Raw genomic sequence first — 18,770 nt, 5'->3', positions numbered from 1 at the left:
CATGTACTCATCAGCTGACACTTGACAAAATGTGAATTATTTTAAAGACAACACCCAGCAGAAAATGGATGGAGTAAACAACTCCAATTTGTGTATTTTGTTCCGGCCAATTATTCTGGTAAGACTGACAACTCAAATTATCATTTTTTAAATGAGAAATATTAGTTAATAGATACATGGGCTCTGACTAAAAGTTTTAATGTATCACTTACCCTGTAGGTCATAATAGCTGTCTATCTTAAGTAAGTGTAGCAAACAAGTTGGAAGTCATTCATAGTGCGGAAACATGAAAGTACAACGGGGCCTCTTTAGGACACTGGTTGAAAGGTATCATAGCCTTGTGCAACTGAGTTTGTTGAGTAGTTAAAATTTATGTCAAAGTAGCAGTGTGTAGCCATCTAGAAAACCTTCTGAAACAAAATGTTGCAAAGGACATAAATGATTATTGAATGAAAATGTGAAGAAAGTCAAGCATAAGCAAATCGTGCAAATAGTCAGCATAAGAAAATGATAATTCACTCTACTCATTTTTAGCATAACCCATTCTGTGTAATGAATAATATATTAGCTCGTGCTTATTTCAATAGATTGTAAACTAGTAAGTGGCCTGTAGATTAATTATCATTCGCTGAGTCAACCATGAGTGCAACCATCCCTAGCATAAGAGGACACAACTTCTAATATAATAATGTTTTGTTGACATAAGTATTTTAGACCAATCTTCACTACATCTACCTTGCAACTATGTAATTTTAGCTTCAAAATTAAAAAACTATCATTTATTATTTATAGTTGAAGTACCCTAGCCCACAAATATTACTCACTACCAGAATAGTTAGTTTTATGAGTTTCAGTAGTTCTTACATCTTTTTAATGGACAGCTTCAATAGAAAAACATCAAAAAACACCTGTAGCCGAAAGGTATAAATGGACACACTATCGAGTTCAGTTTTCCGTCTATTGAAACATGGATAATTGATAATGAAGAATAACTTCAAAGAGTCTGAAGCAATAGTTTCAAAAGAAGGTTTATCATTTTATAATTGGTGTTGCCTGCCATAAACGACTTCCAGTTCGCAGGGGAACCAGCATTACATTAGTTAGTGGAAGAGATTACAATTTTAACTCAGGAACAGAACAATGACACCAGACAGCATTAAGGATCAATAGATACTAAGTTACGCTTAGCTTTATCTTGCTTTGTTAAAGATGTTTCTTTGAGAGGGGAGTCAGTCATACCTAAAAATATGGGATACGAAGACAACCGATGTCATAGTCGAGGAAGTTTTTTGCTCTCTGCCTCATTCCATATCAAATTAAAAATAAAAAAATGAAATAATTACTAGTTTAGTTGATAACAATGAAGATGGAAATAACCAGCCGCGCAACTAATCGGGTCATCTCGGCACATATTTTTCTTGTTAACTTTAAACGGAGATCAATTTGACTTTTGAGAATTTTGAGCTCTCAGATTAACTCAAACTTCCAAAACTATCTCAAACAATAGAAAAGTACTGATAGCGTCTACTAATGGGGTATTTACTGTATCATTGAAAAAACTGAATATAAGAGTGTTTACTGTACTATTTGTGAGACCAACCATAGGGGTGTCTATTGTGTCATTGATCAGACCGACCGTAATGGTGTCCACTGCATCATAGAAGAGGCTGGTCATAGGGTGTCTATTGTACACTGATGAGACTAGCCATAAAGGTGTTTACTGTATCATTGAGAAGACAGACCATAGGGAGATCTACTGTATCATTGATCAGACCAACCATAGGTGTGTCTACTGCATCATCGAGAAGAATGAGGGGAACTCAAAAAATCCATAAGCAATATTTTCATTAGATGCATGCTGAATGGCCTTATTTGGCTTTTTATACAGTTTCTCTTTTTAGATGATTTACCAATTTTGAGAATTTCTCAAGTTGGGAATGTTCCGTACTTTGATGTGTTTGATGTTTTTTATTATCACACAACGTTTAAGCTCTACAGTCAAAAGTAAAAACTTCATTACGTTAGTTTATTTAAGTAAAGGTTACACAGGCAGCAAAAGTCACACAGGCAGAACATCTAGATAAATAACAATACTGGTCAAATATTGAAAAAAACTTTGGTTATAATGTGAAAATAATTATAAAAATTTAAAAACAGTTCCTTAGTCAGCTGTAAATGTCATTCAACTATACAACCAGCCTTGAGCAAACAAAAGTCTAGTCCCAATTAACAACAATTTCTTCAGTAAGAATTAAATTATTGTCACAAAATAACAGATATTGTGTAAATACATTTTATAATAAAACCTATATACATTTCCTTGTCTGATGCAGAGTTAGCGAGCAGCATAAGTTAGTAAAATATACAAAACCTGGGAATGCATTGTGCGTTGTTGCATTTTATAAACAAATTTATTCATAACAGAAAGGGATGTCTTTTCCACCGGCCCACTGCTTTAAATAAGCATTGAAGAGCTCATTGTCAGCAACCATGAAATTGTTTTTCAAGTCTCCAAATTACCTGCAAAAAATTACTTTCTTTATATAAGCAAATACACACACAATATCAGTAAATACAAGATGCTTGGTAACAAGCATTATTGAGTTGAGAAAAAAGCCACTGCAGGAGATGCTAACTTATCAGCAGAGAATGTCAAAACCATTTACCAAACTTGAACAATTTTATTTCAGACGTTTTTATAAGATATATCATCTGATCTCAGTTTTTGTAAGAAGTGAAACTCAAACAAGTTATTTGAGGCGCCTTTGTATCCGGTTCCAAACACTTCCTGAAAAATCTTGCTCTCGTTATCTTCTGTGTCGGACTATTCTATGCAGATGCTTTTGCTGTGGTTGTAAAATGGTGGAAGGTATGTTGTATTTTATGTAGTGTAATATCGGATTAAATATTTAAAACATTGCTGCGCATTTTTATTTCACAAAATGTGAGTGAAGCATATTGTGCCATCAGCTGGGTTTCCCGATTTTATAACCTAGTCTAATTGATGTATATCATAATTTCCAATAGGAGGATTTCCAATGGGAGTTGCTTTCTCAATTACTCTACATAGACATCAATAAAGCCTTTAAAGGTTGACTTGCAACAAAATTCACATTACCGTTATTTGATAAGAAAATATTCACCATGTCTTACTTTGTTGTGTTGTAGGGGCAAAATATGTGGAAAGGTGATTACAAGCTCTTAAAAGCTCAAAAACGAACAGAAAATCGCAGCCACACGAGACCGCCATAGTTTAGATTCTATTTCCAAAACGGCTAAAATGTGATGTAGTTGTGAGAGATGGTTTTTGTTTACACTTTCTTGCAACCTTATTCGTCGAAATACTTTCACAAATATACTTCACGCATTCAGTAAAACTATGTCTTTTGATCTTACGCGTCTATTTTATCGTCATCGTAATGCTGTCACTTTTAGCGTTGATATCTTATATCTTACCGTAAAAAACCGTTAAACCTTTTAACCTCATCTCGAATGAATACATATCATTGTCTGAAAATCATGACGAGCCTGTTGGTCACTTGTGATAATCGAAAAGTGCTGCAAAAATTTTTTGCAAAGTATTGGGTCACAAGATCAGATTACGACTTGACGATTGAATAATGCCGAAACAAAACTGTAAAGTAGAGAGCATCTATATTTGATAACGGGTCTTCGGTAAAACCCGAAGTGTTTGTCATAAACTAGTGTTACGATAAGTTCTATATTGAGCTTTGTATTGGCCTTTCAATTCACGTGAGAATATACGTGACAAGACATAACCAAATATCGTGGTTAAGTCATCAAAATAAAGAGCTTCCAATCTACGGCGGCTTTTCGTTTTTGAGCTTTTAAGAGCTTGTAATCACATTTCCACATATTTGGCACTTACAGCACAACAGAGTAAGACATGGTGAATCTTTTGATACCAAATAACTGTAATGTGAATTTTGTTGCAAGTCAATCTTTAAGGTAGTTTTCAAAGCGCCTTGCTAATGAAACACCCACAGACTCATTTATACTTACCACTTTAAGAAGATCATTGGTATCATAGCCTTGGGTAGGCTTTCCTTGTTTCATCTTGGAAAAGCTTGTAGCTTCAGCAAGCTCTTAAACTAGTTTTGAAGATATGTTGGTGCCCATGAACTCATTTAGCCTTTGGCTTTCTCCTATTGGATTGAACAACCATATATAACTACTGCACAATCAATAAAAAGATGGCGCTGATGATCTGAGTATGACATTTTGCTTTGGAGAGGTGCATTTGCAAACCAATTTAAATTTAAAAAAAACTGGTTTAAGGGAGATGAGAGTAGATGTTTTATATCAACTGCAATGGTCAGTTTTAACCAAAATATTTTTTGCCTGGTTGTTGCCTAACTACTCATAATTTTTGGACTGTCACTGTGTTTCCATGCGTCAAATTGATTCGGAGTTGCCTACTGCCAACAATTCCGCACCTTTCCATATGAATGATTCATAGTTGCACTATATAAAACTTTTAACGCTTGTCGATGTATTGCTAAACACAAAGCTTGTAAAAGTAGACTTGCTTTCGGGTCACAATCACTTTTCAATTATTGTCTAGTCAACTAGTTGCACTAAATAAACCAAGATGTCTGAATGCGATTGATGGCAATGCTTATTTTGTTTAGCTCCACTGGGGATAGCATAGCTAAGTATTATCAATTCGTATTGATCAGCAGTGAGTGTTCCTATAATGCTGAAAAGCATAGAAAAAGCAGTCTCATAGTGCGAAAGCAGCCTCATAGTGAATGCTTTCATACCGATTTAGCGAAATGAAATATGTTCTAATGCCTTCAAATTGTACCGTTTCTATGATTTGAAGTGGAAGCCACTCCAAATCCATTCGAAGCATGGAAACAGTGTACACATCTTGGCTTAGCAGTTTGTGCACTGAACCGGAATGAAACAATAAATATTAGAGACACCTAGCTCATCATACTTTATCATCACTTTCACCTACTTTATGCTTAAAACTGTTAAAAAATAACACATTGGAGTTATCTTATTTTCTTCATTGAAGTTAGCATTGCTTTCTAGTAGCACCAGCACAATGTTGGCTTCAATCAGCTAAAAAGTGACTACAACGAGCCACTCGTTAGCCAACAAAATTTTACAAAATGAAGTGAATGTGTGGCTGGTACTTTATCTTTTACATGTACTCAACAAACTCAAAGAATTTTATAAATGGCCTGTCGTCAGCGTAGAGAAATATTTCAACATATTTGCTCAGCATATTCTTATTCAGTTTTCCAATTTCTTGGCCAATCATGTCCCACTACAAGCCAACCAAAAGATTATAATTGGGTCATGATCACAGAAACCATGGTTAAGCCGGGATTGTAACAGTAGGAGCTATCTACATTAGCAGAAGGAGAAAATTCTCTCAATTATTTTGCAAAAAAAATTTGGATTCTAGCTTAATTACAGCAGATTTTATGGTCAATAAACTGAATGCCCGTTTACCATTAGTGCGAAAACATAGTTCTGAGAAAAATGGTGTTAAAGTTTGAGAAACTAAAACCACTGCATAATTTTGTTTACATTTTAAAACGTCATAGCAACAAATAACAAAAAGTTGTGATATGTATCTAGATTTCTGTATTTATATCCAAAAAATTATGCTGAATTCAAAAATCTAAACAGATTTTAGCTGGTTGTCATAGAAATAGCTGTATATTTATAAGAAAATGTATTACTTAATTTTGTAGATATTTAAAACGGCTTGGCAGTACCACGATATCAGGCACAGCCAAATCATCAGCAAAATCTTTAAAAAAGTAAAAACAGTAACATATTGCACACCATCGGTCACTATATACTTCGATCTTGGAAATTCGAATCATTATTCTTATAATTAAATCTAATAATAATCCTATAAAATCGAATAATTATTCTTATGATTAAATAATGTAATAATCTTTTAAGAATTGTTAGGAAATCATCATCGTGATTCCCTTTACTTTTACTGCTTCTGACATCAGATGGAACACCAAAGTACTCATTATAAGTATCCAAAATGTCAGAGTTATCTTTAAAATTGGCAAGAACGAAACGATTATATTTATCGGACGCCATTTTTCAGTACTTCCTGTTTAGCTTAGCAACGGTTTTAAGAGGGTTTTTCCGAGGGTTGAAGATGCCTATTGGCTAAACTGACTTCAGATTGGGAAAGATCACTCTTTGATTGGTCCAGATGCACGTGTTACAAAAATCGTTACCAATATTATAAATTCAGTTAATGCAACTTCAAAGACGGATAACTCAATTTAGTGATTTGCGACTTAACCATGGTTTCTGTGACCGCGACACATATATAATATTTCAGTTTTTTTTAAACCAAACTCACTAATATGAAGTTAGACTCTGTAGACTAGTTCATTGAAAATACTTTAAAATTATTTCGTGTTTTTGTATTTTATATGATATTGATCAGAAAATTTGTGAGTTCTAATAGAAAGCTTCTAGCACGAGTGGTGATTCCAGCTAGGCCAACCTGCCTACAATAATTGTTCATATAGCAACCTTCTAGCACAATTGGTGATTCCAGCAAGGCCACCCTGCCTACAATAACTGTTCATATAGCAACCTTCAAGCATGAGTGGTGATTCCAGCTAGGCCAACCTGCCTAATGTAAGTGCATAACAAATATTTTTTTAAACTATAAAATTAAATTTAAAAAAACCAGCAAAATTATTTAAGCTTAAGTTTCTACATTTACAGTGAAATTATTGGACACCTATAATGAATTGATCCAATTTTTAATTCCTAGCATCTAACGATCATGATATGGAGGAAAAACTAGAATTATCTTCTCACGATAAATCTAACTTCTAGATTACTTAGGTTATTGAAACTTTAGTAGTTGCCTTATCCATGAGAAAGCAATTATCCTTACCATCACGAATTTGAAGATATTTTGCATTAGTAAATTATTTAAAATGGCTGTTGACTAACATTTACTTGTACAAAAAACTTTAAAAAAGCCTATTTTGCTTCCGTTCAAAAAAGTCATCTGCAGCATTTTAAGCAAGCCTTTTATGCACCTACTTTCATAATAACTTATTTTAGTAACTGTCAAATGATAGATGGGAATTCCATGCATGGGAAGGCAACTACTGTAGTTAAGGACTACACACTTTTACAATCTTACCATTTGAGACTCGATGTGGAAATGTGATAGGCAAACGCACTTTGGAGTTCTCAGAGCTAAAACACAGAATGATAGAGTAGAAAGAATGTAGTCGTGGTAAAGCCATAGAGCAAAACATAGAACTAAACATGCAAATTTCACAATGAAGGCTCTGATAAGGTGGTTGCTAAAAGTTATGTTGGAGTAAAAATAAGCACAGATCTGCATATTAATTCAAAGTTATGGAATTATAACTTTCTGTAACTGTTTCTAGCAAATAGCAAAAGTTAAAAGGAAGTCATCTTTCCAGACTTTGTTAGTTAGTCAGAGTTAATAGTATGCCGTATTAAACGAAAATACAAAATGTTTTTCAAAGGTTTCAAAGGTGAGAGATTTGTGATAGCTCAAAGGTGTGTCGATAAAGCAAAGATAATAAGGCTGTGCGTTAATATTCTGTAAAGTGTTTGGGTAGTTGATTACTGTCAGTGTTAGAATGTTGGGCTACTAAATCATGAATTACAATTTGTGTGGAAAGGAATATTTTACGTCTAACAGTAGTTTCCGACAGACAGAAGGACATACACAATATTATTACAGTAAAGACTTGCACCTTGCTAGAGGCATGGCACATAGGGACCATGTAAAATCATGCATGTGGAGTGTACCATGTACCAGAATCATAAAGTGTACCGATAAAGCGCGGAGAATAACTATTTGCTTAATGTTTACTATAATAAGAGCCATGTATGTCCGTCTGAATCTGGAGTTTCATGTAAGTTTGCATTGTGTGATATGTGAACTCTCAGCCATCTGCTTTGTGGTCAAATATGCTAACCACTTCTCCAAATTGCTCCAACCTCTAGCAAAAGCCACTGGCCAGAGGTTGAAACCCTGTCACCGCAGGAGGTGAGCAAAACATTGCATTGTGCTGGATTTGAACACACAACCTTCAGCATAGATGACTGACACTAACAACTGAGCCAATTGATGAAACTCTGACATTCCAGAATAATTTTACATTTAGTTATCACACCTGCTGATCACTAACAACTCCCCAGATTCAAAAAGTACTACTAAATACAAAACTATAGTACAAGAATGAGTCAGGCAGGTGGGAGTATGATATGTATGCCAAATGTCCCTGGTTTGATTCCTGAACAAAACAATCCACTGCTAAATCTCAAAATGTTGCTTAAAACATCAACACTGATTGTATTATAGCAAATGTTAGTACCCTGGCAGTCCAGTGTGTCATGATAGATTGTCAGGTGTGTTGATAAAGCCCAAAGAATATGCATGTTGTAAGTATTCTTAAATTCTGAGAGATGAATGTTTAGCCTAGGAAGTTGTGTGCTGGACTGGTGAAGTTAATGCTGGAAATTAAAATCCTGTGTGGTGCAATGTTGTTCGCATTCTTTCCGTGGCTCTATACAGACAGACAGACAGACAGACAGATGCAGCTCTTGTTATAGGAAAAGCCAGCTAAAATATGCCATATGGTGATGCTGAACTTTATAATATCCAACTAAACAGGTTAATACAGGCAGCAATATTGGTTCTCGAACATGAACTAGCACAAAATTTTAGTAAATTTTATCGTAAAGCAAAAGTATTTTTTGGTTGTTAACAGTTGTTTTGATGTTTAAGCCAGGATGTTTAAAGATGTGTTGTCGCCCATAATAGATCTCAATTAAAGCGCTCAGAAGGAAAATGCCGACGAAATGATATCACCACTTGCAGTCATTGGTATACCCTAGGACACTTATGTATTCGCGGCATCTAACTTTCGCGTTTTCGCGGTGTCATCCTCTCGCGAAAGTTTTATGTGCGAAACTAAACTATCATAACAAACGAGCGAAAAAGCAAAACTAAATAGCTTTGTTCATTGATACAAGTGAATAGAATTTTATAACGACATTTATTTTAACGTTTTAACGACCACTATAGCATCGTTAAAATATAAACCAACAAAATAATTTGACTGTCAAAATTTATTACATTATTATTTTGCAATTAAGTATGATTATTTTCCCATTAAGAATGATTTATAATGATAGGAATTTGATGTCAATTAATTACACGAATTAGTAGATTATCGTTTGCTGGGGACATCAATCAATTCAGTGAGCACCGTGTGTTGAAAGAAAATAAGACACATGCACTGACACTCGCAGTACTACACAAGCAGCACGGCTCTGGAAAGGTTTGGATTCACCACTGACACCTCTTCAATAACTTGCAATTTTTTGAGATTTGTTTTGTTTTAAGTGATGTGACTGACGAGACGTTTTTAAATTAAAATAGGCAAAACATGACCGCAGTCAAAACGCTCAGAAAAAAGACATCTTTTTCTTATGAGCGTTTTAACAAAGATCAATTTTGCGGATTTTATTTTAAGTTCATTCGGAGGCTTTTACGTTTTCGATGGGACATGGCCAAGCGGGTGTTTGATAAAACTTAATCTTTTGCAAACCTTTATAAAAGTCGTTAACAAAAATATTTTGCCTCTGATGATGATAATAATGATGCCTAAGAACTAATAGAAGTTGATGTTTGTCTCTATGGCTTGGAATGAAGTGATATTCCACAGTGGTAAAAACCGCGTCCATGGCCATTGGGCAAATAAATTTTCGAATAAATGATGTTGAGGTCGAGTTATCTGAAGGAATTTATCATTGCGCTGGAACTGACCATACAAATCCGTTTGAGTTGACCTTGTGTTTGAGATGAAATGTTACATTTTATCTGAGGGCGAGTTATCCGAGTTGGACTGCACTTACCGTAAAAAAATCCCAAAAAGTTGGGCGACTCAGCCAGCCAGCCAGCTAGCTGCCCCAGTGAACACGGGCCTGTTGACAGTTCAAGAAACAAATGGCAGCAAGCGATCAAATTGCATTATCGACCTTGCCCACACCATTCTACCTGCGGTTTACAATTACAAACTAGTCGCAAATTGAAATTTTTTTAATCGGTGAACTGAACTTGAGGAATCTAATTATGTTTGTTCCACTGCATTTATTTTCACATCACTGTATTTTCGCACTCATCAGAGCTGCGAAATTAAGTTGCTCCGAAATTTTACTCAGCGAGCCACACACGAAACTAAATACTAGCAAAATATAAGTGTCCTAGGGTAGTTGATATCGGTTATTACGTAATGTTGCATCATTGCACGTCTCTGTTTTATCAGTCTCTTTGCAACTATAGACACATAATCACACTTTTACTTGTTCTGTATATTTAAACAGTTATCAATCTTTGTTGATTTTAATCTTGAAACATCCTGGCAGACAGATCATCCCAAACATTAAAACCAATTTCAAATACAAGAAGAATGATGATATTATCTAATAAAATTTACTGAAACTGTGTAAAAGTTTATCGTAAAGATATTAAGCACCAAAAAGTGATATACATGTATTTGCTCTTCGATTAAAGTCTGTCTTTTCTTCCGCTATCATGCAGCTATAAATAAAACAATACCATACTGCTTCTTGTCAGAAAAGCCTTACTTAGGTTGAAAATTTTGCTATAATAAAACCCGTGTCTGTCCAAAGCTAATGTTGCAGGTGGAAAAAGAGATTGCATCGCATAAGATTTGATCCTACAACATTAAACTCTGCCAGCCCGCTACTGCCGATCAAATAAACTAAAGTGTAGGTTCATCTTTGATTCCACAAGTAAGTGTGAAGCTCTTACTGGGAACAGTTTTTTGGTTTTGGTAAGTGTCTTACAAAGTAGCAAATCGGTAAGGGGGGTTGAGTACTTTTGGAGAGAGTAAGAGTTTGTCATCATTGAGGTTGTTCTCCCGGGACAAGTGGATCATGCAGAGAGCTTAAAATTCCTTTATGTATTCAGAGGTACATTAAATTAACATGGTCGTTGTCTCTCACCTCATTTTGGTTCCTAAAATATTTCCTAAAATCGTAAATTGTGAGACTTTTACAAATATCAGCACTTGATAATGAACTAGTTATCAAGTTTTTGATGACAACTTTCAATTTTTTTCATTCGCAAAAAGTGTTAATTAATTAGTGAGAATACAGAAACCTTTTGTACTCTACTCTGTAATATGCAGCCTCGCCTGGGCTCTGATATTTTATAAACTCGCTATCAGTAGTCGGTGTGTATGTTTGTTTTTGACATACATACACACCGACATACATACACACAGATTACATGTATATGAAGGTGAAGTTTGGATAAAATCAGCAAAAATGTGGACTCACAATACAACCGCGGAGACTGACAAAAACCTGCTCGCACGCGCGCACGCACACACACATTCATACACACACACGCACAAACACACAAACATGCACATCTGCATATTCGTGCCTAGGCACACATATACACACATACAAACACACACACACACATATATATACATTATACACATACATACACACACCAACATGCATATATGCACCCATATACACGCATATGCACACATATACAGACACACAAACACACACATACATTATACACATACATACACACACCAACATGCATGCGCGCACGCACGCACACTCACACACAGATACACACATATACACACCCATACACACCCATACACACACATACGTACACACACAAGAAGGAGAGATTGGGTTTTATCAGTAGAGATTAATTTTCTGTAGCAATAAAAAATTGAATAAATTTGATAATTAGTTAAAATATGCCTTAGAAAAGTTGAAATAGGTAAACTTTAGAAGGAGAGATTTAGTATATGCGCAGAAAATTTTATATTTGATATTTTGCCTTGTTGGAAGAAGTTCATAGGAAGCAGTTCTGAAACCGAATTTTTTAGCAATCCGGCAAAAAGCATAAACCATATGCAGGTGAAGTTTAGATTTTTGGTTTTAGATTTAGAAGTTTGATTAAAATCAGCAAAAATGTGGAAACAGATGACGTTAGTGCAGACTGACATACACGCACACATGTACAAACGCACACACAGACATACAGTCACACACTCTCACACACGCAAGCACACATGCTAAGTATTAACACACATGTGCAAGCACGCGCACACATTCCAGACACAGGCACACATCCCACACACACATACACACGCACGCCACACACATACACACGCGCACACATGCACACACTAAAAATAGACATGTACACAAGTATATGCCCAGATTTGAGATTTTTTCCCAATCAAGTTGTTTTTGTTCTATAATTTTATAAATTAGCTGTTTTTTTATTCTCATACAAATTTTAGGCTCTGAAGTCAAAAGAAAAAAAAGTCATTATGTTAGTTTAATTGAATAAAGTAATTAGGTCACACAGGCAGCAAGTGTTACACAGGCAGCACATCTAGATAAATAACAATACTGGTCATATCTTGAATAAACTCTCAGTTATATGATACAAACAATTACAAAAAAATTAAAAACAGTTCTCTAGTCAGTTATCAATGTCTTTCAACTATATTACTAGCCTTCAGAAAAAGTCTAGGACCAGTTAAGAATAATCGTTTCAGTATGAATTAATTGCTTTCAAGAAATACCAGTTAGTTCATAGAGAGGCTAAACTTTGTGAGTAAAACTTATCTACATTTCTTTATCTAGTGCAGAGTTAGTGACAGCGGAGGTTACTAAAATATATAAAACATGGGAACGCACTACGCTCTTTCAGTTACATTTTAAAAACAAATTTATTCATATCAGAAAGGGATGTCCTTTCCACCGGCCTACTGCTCTAAATACGCATTAAAGTGCTCATTGTCAGCAATCATGATGTAGTTTTGCCGGTGTCCAATTTTATATGCAAAAATATATTTTATTTATATAAGCAAGTCCATACACAATATCGGTAAATACAAAACTTCTTGTGACAAGTGTTTGATTTGAAAAAACGCTTCTGTAAGGGAAGCTAACTTCTCTGACAAAGGGAATTATGTAAACTATTCACCAAACTTCAAGGAATTCTTGTCAGTTGTACTATAGGCTGTATTATTCAATCTCAGTTTTTGTACAAAGTGAAACTCAAACAAGTTATTTGAGGCATTTTTGTATCCAACTCAAAACAGTTTCTTTAAATCTCGCCCCGTTATCTTCTGCACTGGTTAATCTTATGCAGATGCTTTTGTTGTGGTTTATAAAATGGGGACTTTATATGGTATTTTATGCAGTGTAATAAGATATTAAAAATTTAACACATTGCTTTATAAAGGACTTTATAAACATAACTATTTGTTACCGAGTAAGTTAACCATTACATGTTGGCCGTAAATGACAATTTTTAAATTAGTTTTTGTATTTGAAAAAAGTTGATTTATTTGTTTAATTCAAACCTGTATGTATTCTACTCTGTAACCTGCAGCTAAAATTTGAGCTCAACATTTTTATAAAATAGCTAGCAGTAAGACTGATGATGCCCGAGACTCATTTCATTTTCAATCAGAGAGTCAGCAGGTGAGTGTTTAAGAGGCTGGTTTATGGGAACCAGACGGGGTTTTGAAACAAAAGATTTTTAGCAACCTGGCGAGAAGCACAGAGAACATTAGAGTGATTTTTAGAAAAAATTGACATTGACACACATACACGGAAAGCACAGATCATATGGGGTTGAAGTTTGGATAAAATCAGCAAAAATGTGGAATCATAAAACAACCGCGCAAACTGACAAAAACCTGCATGCACGCGGGCATCCACACGCACCTTCATAAACAGACATGCACACACACAAACGTGCACATGCCCATCTGCATACACGCACCTAGACACAAGAATGCACACACGCACACACATATATGCACACATATACACACACAAACAGGCACATCAACAGTCATGCACATGCACGTACACATGCACAAGGATGCACACACGCTCATGCATATATGCACACATATATACACACACACACATCGACACACACACACACATGCACATACACACACATGCATACGCACGTACACACACTCATAGAAACACAAGAATGAGAGATTGGGTTTTATTAATAGAGATTAATTTTCTGTAGCGATAAAGTGTGAATATATTTAATAATTAAATAAAATGTACTCTGGAAAAATATTTTACAATATTACAATACAATATTTTTCCTTAATAGGAACAAAAAATATACGTCAGTGAAAATTCAAACAACTGACCTACAATTTCGTACTTACTATTTTTGTGTATCTGCTCAACATGAAGTCATCCAACTTCAGCTTGTAGCATCATAACGCCGCACAAGAGACATCAGCATCAACAATCATGGCTTGGATCTTTACATAACCATGTTCACTGGTGACATACTGGTTGCTTGCTCTGCCATCTCGAAGATATACTGGTACTTCCATTTCTTCTATAAAAAATCTTTAAATTACGCAATCAAGTTGAGGTAATGACTAAAATATCAGATTTAAAATAGAAGTGTTGTAAACATTTAGTCCTAAAACTCGTAAAAAAAGACATTTGTAAGGACCAAGTTAGTTTCGAAAAAACATGGTTCTGGTAGAGGCGTTCAGAGAGCTCACTGTTGTTGTATGATAATCTTTAAATGTTGACTTGCAACAAAATCAACATTACAGTTATTTGGTATCAAAAGATTAACTACATATGTCTTACTATGCTGTATTAACGGTACAAAATATGCGGAAATGTGATTACAAGCTTCTAAAAGCTCAAAAACGAACAGTTAATTGCAGCCATCACAAAGCCGTCATGGATCGGAATTAGTTTATTTATCTGACACATTTTTACCTATATTTGGTTATGGTTTTGTCACATGATGTTTTCATGTTAACTGAAAGGCCAACAAAAAACTCAATATAAAACTTCGCGTAGCACTAGTTTATGACAAACACTTCGGGTTTTGCCGAAGACCCCATATCAAATATAAGTACTTGCTACTTTACAGTTTTGTTTTGGCTTGGTCTAATCTTCTAGTCGTAATCCTATCATGTGACCCTAACTCCGTGAATAATTTTTGTAGCATTTATTTATTATCACAGGTGATCAACAGGCTTGTCATTATTGTCAGACAATGATATGCACTCCTTGGAGCTAAGATTAAAAAATGAAACAAATTTTCACGGTAGCTTTTAAAATATCGGTGCTGAAAGTGAAGAGCGTTACAATGACGATGAAACAGAGGCGTGAGAACCGTAGACATAGTTTTATTGAATGCATCAAATATATTTGTGAGAATATTTCAGTGAATGAGGTCTAGTGAAAGTGTCAACAGAGGCCACATTGTACAACTACTTCCAATTTGAGCCGTTTTGGAAAGAGATCCTTACTTCCTGCGGTTTGTGATGGCTGCGACTAACTGTTCATTTTGGAGCTTTTAAGAGCTTGTAATCACATTTCCACATATTTTGACACTACAACACAGCAGAGTAAGACATGGTGAATCTTTCGATATCAAATAACTGTAATTTCAATTTTGTTGCGAGTCAATATTTAGATCACTTATAAATTTAATATACTGTATTAACTTGTCTAATAACAAAGCATGCAAAGTGGATGTTCTGGTAAAAACCAACAACTAACATTTAGGAAATCAAAACTAGCAAATAGCCAGTGAATATTGGCATTTAGCAGCAAGCAACTAGCAAATAAAACTGAAAATAAGGTATAGCAAATTAACTTACTGACAACTAGCAAATGCAAGCTATCAACTAACAACTGGCCAAAAGCAAATAAAACTTAGCAACTAACAACCAACTAAAAGACTATGAACCAGTCTATGATAGAAACCCTGAAGCTAGAAGACAATAATAGTTCCACAAGTGAAACCCTAAAACTTTGAGCCGATTTAGGTGTGTAGAACAAGGATATAATAAACAACGGGTAATAATAGTGTGAATTTAACAAGCAGTCGTACTCACTGTATGTGGTAGTAGAAGTAGACATGGAACTGAGTTTACGAGTAGATGTACTAGTTCTAAAAAAATCTACAAATCAATACAGAGCTCAAATGTTACAATTCATTTTTCAACACATCATCTTCCATTCTAGTAAATCATTCCGTTGAATACTGAAATAAATTTAAAGGTAAACTTGGAGTTGTTTGACTGCTTGCTCTCAATGCAGCCTGACCAGGCAATAAAATATATCTCTCACTATTCTCAAATGCAACACATTTAAAAGGGGTTTGTGTAAAATAAGCAGAAGAATGTAGAAATGCATATCATTTGAGCAGACACATACAAGGACACATCCACAAGCAAGAACACACACCTCACGCACGCACACATACTCACACACACACGCACACACACATGCACGCACACACACGCGCAAGCACGTACATGCAGGGACACACACGAACACGCACGCACACACATGTACACATACTCACACACACACATCTCACACACACGCACATGTGCACACGCCTCACACCCCTCACACACCTCACACATGCGCATACTCACACACATGCACACACATCCCACATGCACACATTCTACACACACATACACGCATACACACGCACACATGCACACCACACACCACACACCCCCACACGCACGCACGCACACACACACTAAGCACACACACTCATCACATACACTAAGCACACACACACTAAGCATAAACACTAAGCATAAACACTAAGCATAAACACTAAGCATAAACACTCAAACGAGTCCAAGTTTAGATATGAGTACTTTTCAAGTAGGTGAAGTTTCATAATTTTATAAATTTGCTGTTTTTTTTCACACAAAACTTAGGCTCATAAGTCAAAAGTAAAATAGTCATCATGTTAGTTTATTTAAAAATGAATTAGGTTCCTCAGGTAGCCCACCTAAATAAAAAACAATAGTGGTCAAATCTTGAATGACTCTTGGCTATAATTCGCAATAAGATTATGAAAAATTTAAAACCAATCCCTAGACAGCCATCAATGTTTTTCAACTATAATACTAGCCTTGAGCAAAAGTCTTGACTCAATTAACAACAATTGCCTCAGTACAAATTAATTACTGTTACAAAATACCAGTTATTTCCTAAATATATATTATAAGTAAAACTTATCTAAAGTTCCTTGTCTGATGGAGAGTAAGCAAGCAGCAAATGTTAGCAAAGATATATAAAACACAGAATCACTTATGCACTATCCAAATTAATTTTATTAGCAAATTTTCTCATATCTGGAAAAGATGTCCTTTCCACCGGTCCACTACTCTAAGTACGCATCGAAGAGCTCATTGTCAAGTTGTTTTTCAAGTGTCTTTATTTTATTTGTCAAAAACTACTTCATAGGCACTTCATGCACAATATCAGTAGATACAAAATGTTTAGTGACAAGCATTTTCGAGTTGAGGAAAAAGCTACTTCAAGGAAAGATAACTTATCGGGCAAACGGAATTGTCTAAACTATTTACCAAACTTGAAGGACTCATTTTTAGAAAGTTCTATAGGTTCTATCATCTCAGTTTTTGTACAGAGTGAAACTCAAATGGGTTACATGAGGTATTTCTGTGTCCGATTCCAAACACTTTTTGAAAAATCTTGCTCTCATTATCTTCTGTGCCGGACCATCTTATGCAGATGTGTTTGTTGTTGTTTGTAAAATGGAGACTGTATGTGGTACTTTATGCAGTGTAACAAGGTATTAAAGATTTAACCCATTGTAAATTTTTTGGTTCACAAATGTGAGTGAAGCGGAAACCGCCATGAGCCGGGTTTCAGGATCTCACAATTTACTCTAAATGATTCAGATCCTAATTTCCCAAAGGAGGATTCCCTATAGGAGTTGCTTTCTCAACCACTCTACATAGACATCCACAGAGAATTGAAGGTAGATTTTAAGGTGCCTTGTTGATGTAACACTCAGAGACTAACTTGAACTTTTGATATGCATAGTTACCATAGGTGTTGCTTTTCCAACCACTCTACATAGACATCGATGTAGCCTTTAAAATAGTTTTCAAAGTGCCTTGTTAGTGTAACACCCACTGACTCATTTATACTTACTACTTCTAAAAAAGCCTTGGTATCATAGCCTTGATTAGACTCCTTGTTTCGTCTTAACGAAGCTGGCAGCTTCAGTCATTTCTTTAAACAGTTTCAGAAGTCTGTTGCTTCCCAAAAATTTATTTAGCCTATGGCTCTCTTCGCCAACTTCTATAATCACATAAAACTATTGCACTTTCAATAAAAAGATAGCTCTGATGATCTGGGTAAAGCATTTTGCTTTGGAAAAAGATGCATTCGCATAACAATTTAAATTTTAAAACTTGATTGAATGGAGAAAAACAACTGACGCCTTATATCAATTGCAACGGTCATGTAAATTATTGCCTGGTTGTTGCCTAACCACTTATAACTTTTCGACTGCCACTGTGTTTCCATGTGCCAAATTGATTCGGAGTTAAACGCTGCCAACTAATTTGCACCCTACTATTTATTAAATTCAAAGTTGCACCATATAAATTATTCAACGGTTTCCGATGTATTCCTAAAAACAAAACTTGTAAAAGTAGACTCGCTGTGAGGTCATGATCATGGCTCAATTATTGTGTAGTCAACTATTTGCACTAACCAAGCCAAGATGTCTGAATGCGATTGATCGAAATGCCTTTTTTTCAGTTCCGCTGGGGATAGCATAGCTAAGGATTCCCGATTTGTATTGATCAGCAGTGAGTGTT

The 18,770-nt window shown here is 35.2% G+C and overlaps 1 protein-coding gene across 5 annotated transcripts in view; it reads right to left on the bottom strand.

Annotated features, from left to right (window-relative positions):
• The window catches only part of LOC137398569 (uncharacterized), a 237,926-nt gene that overhangs the window by 143,087 nt on the left and 76,069 nt on the right, over nucleotides 1-18,770 (bottom strand). For 4 of the 5 annotated variants that reach the window (XR_010978965.1, XM_068084713.1, XM_068084715.1 and 1 more), the window contains 3 exons: nucleotides 7,175-7,230; nucleotides 4,024-4,166; nucleotides 2,017-2,520 (listed from right to left, as the gene is read on the bottom strand). The exons of the other annotated variant lie outside the window; for it this stretch is intronic. The gene's annotated coding sequence lies outside the window, so the exon portion shown is untranslated. Of the gene's footprint in view, nucleotides 1-2,016; nucleotides 2,521-4,023; nucleotides 4,167-7,174; nucleotides 7,231-18,770 lie in introns of those variants that run through there. 5 annotated transcript variants of the gene reach the window in all.

The sequence above is a fragment of the Watersipora subatra genome, chromosome 6 (assembly GCF_963576615.1).
Source record: "Watersipora subatra chromosome 6, tzWatSuba1.1, whole genome shotgun sequence".
Lineage (NCBI taxonomy): Eukaryota > Metazoa > Bryozoa > Gymnolaemata > Cheilostomatida > Watersiporidae > Watersipora > Watersipora subatra.
The sequence above is the reverse complement of the archived record's forward strand: the minus strand, read 5'-3'. Positions and strand labels throughout refer to the sequence as shown.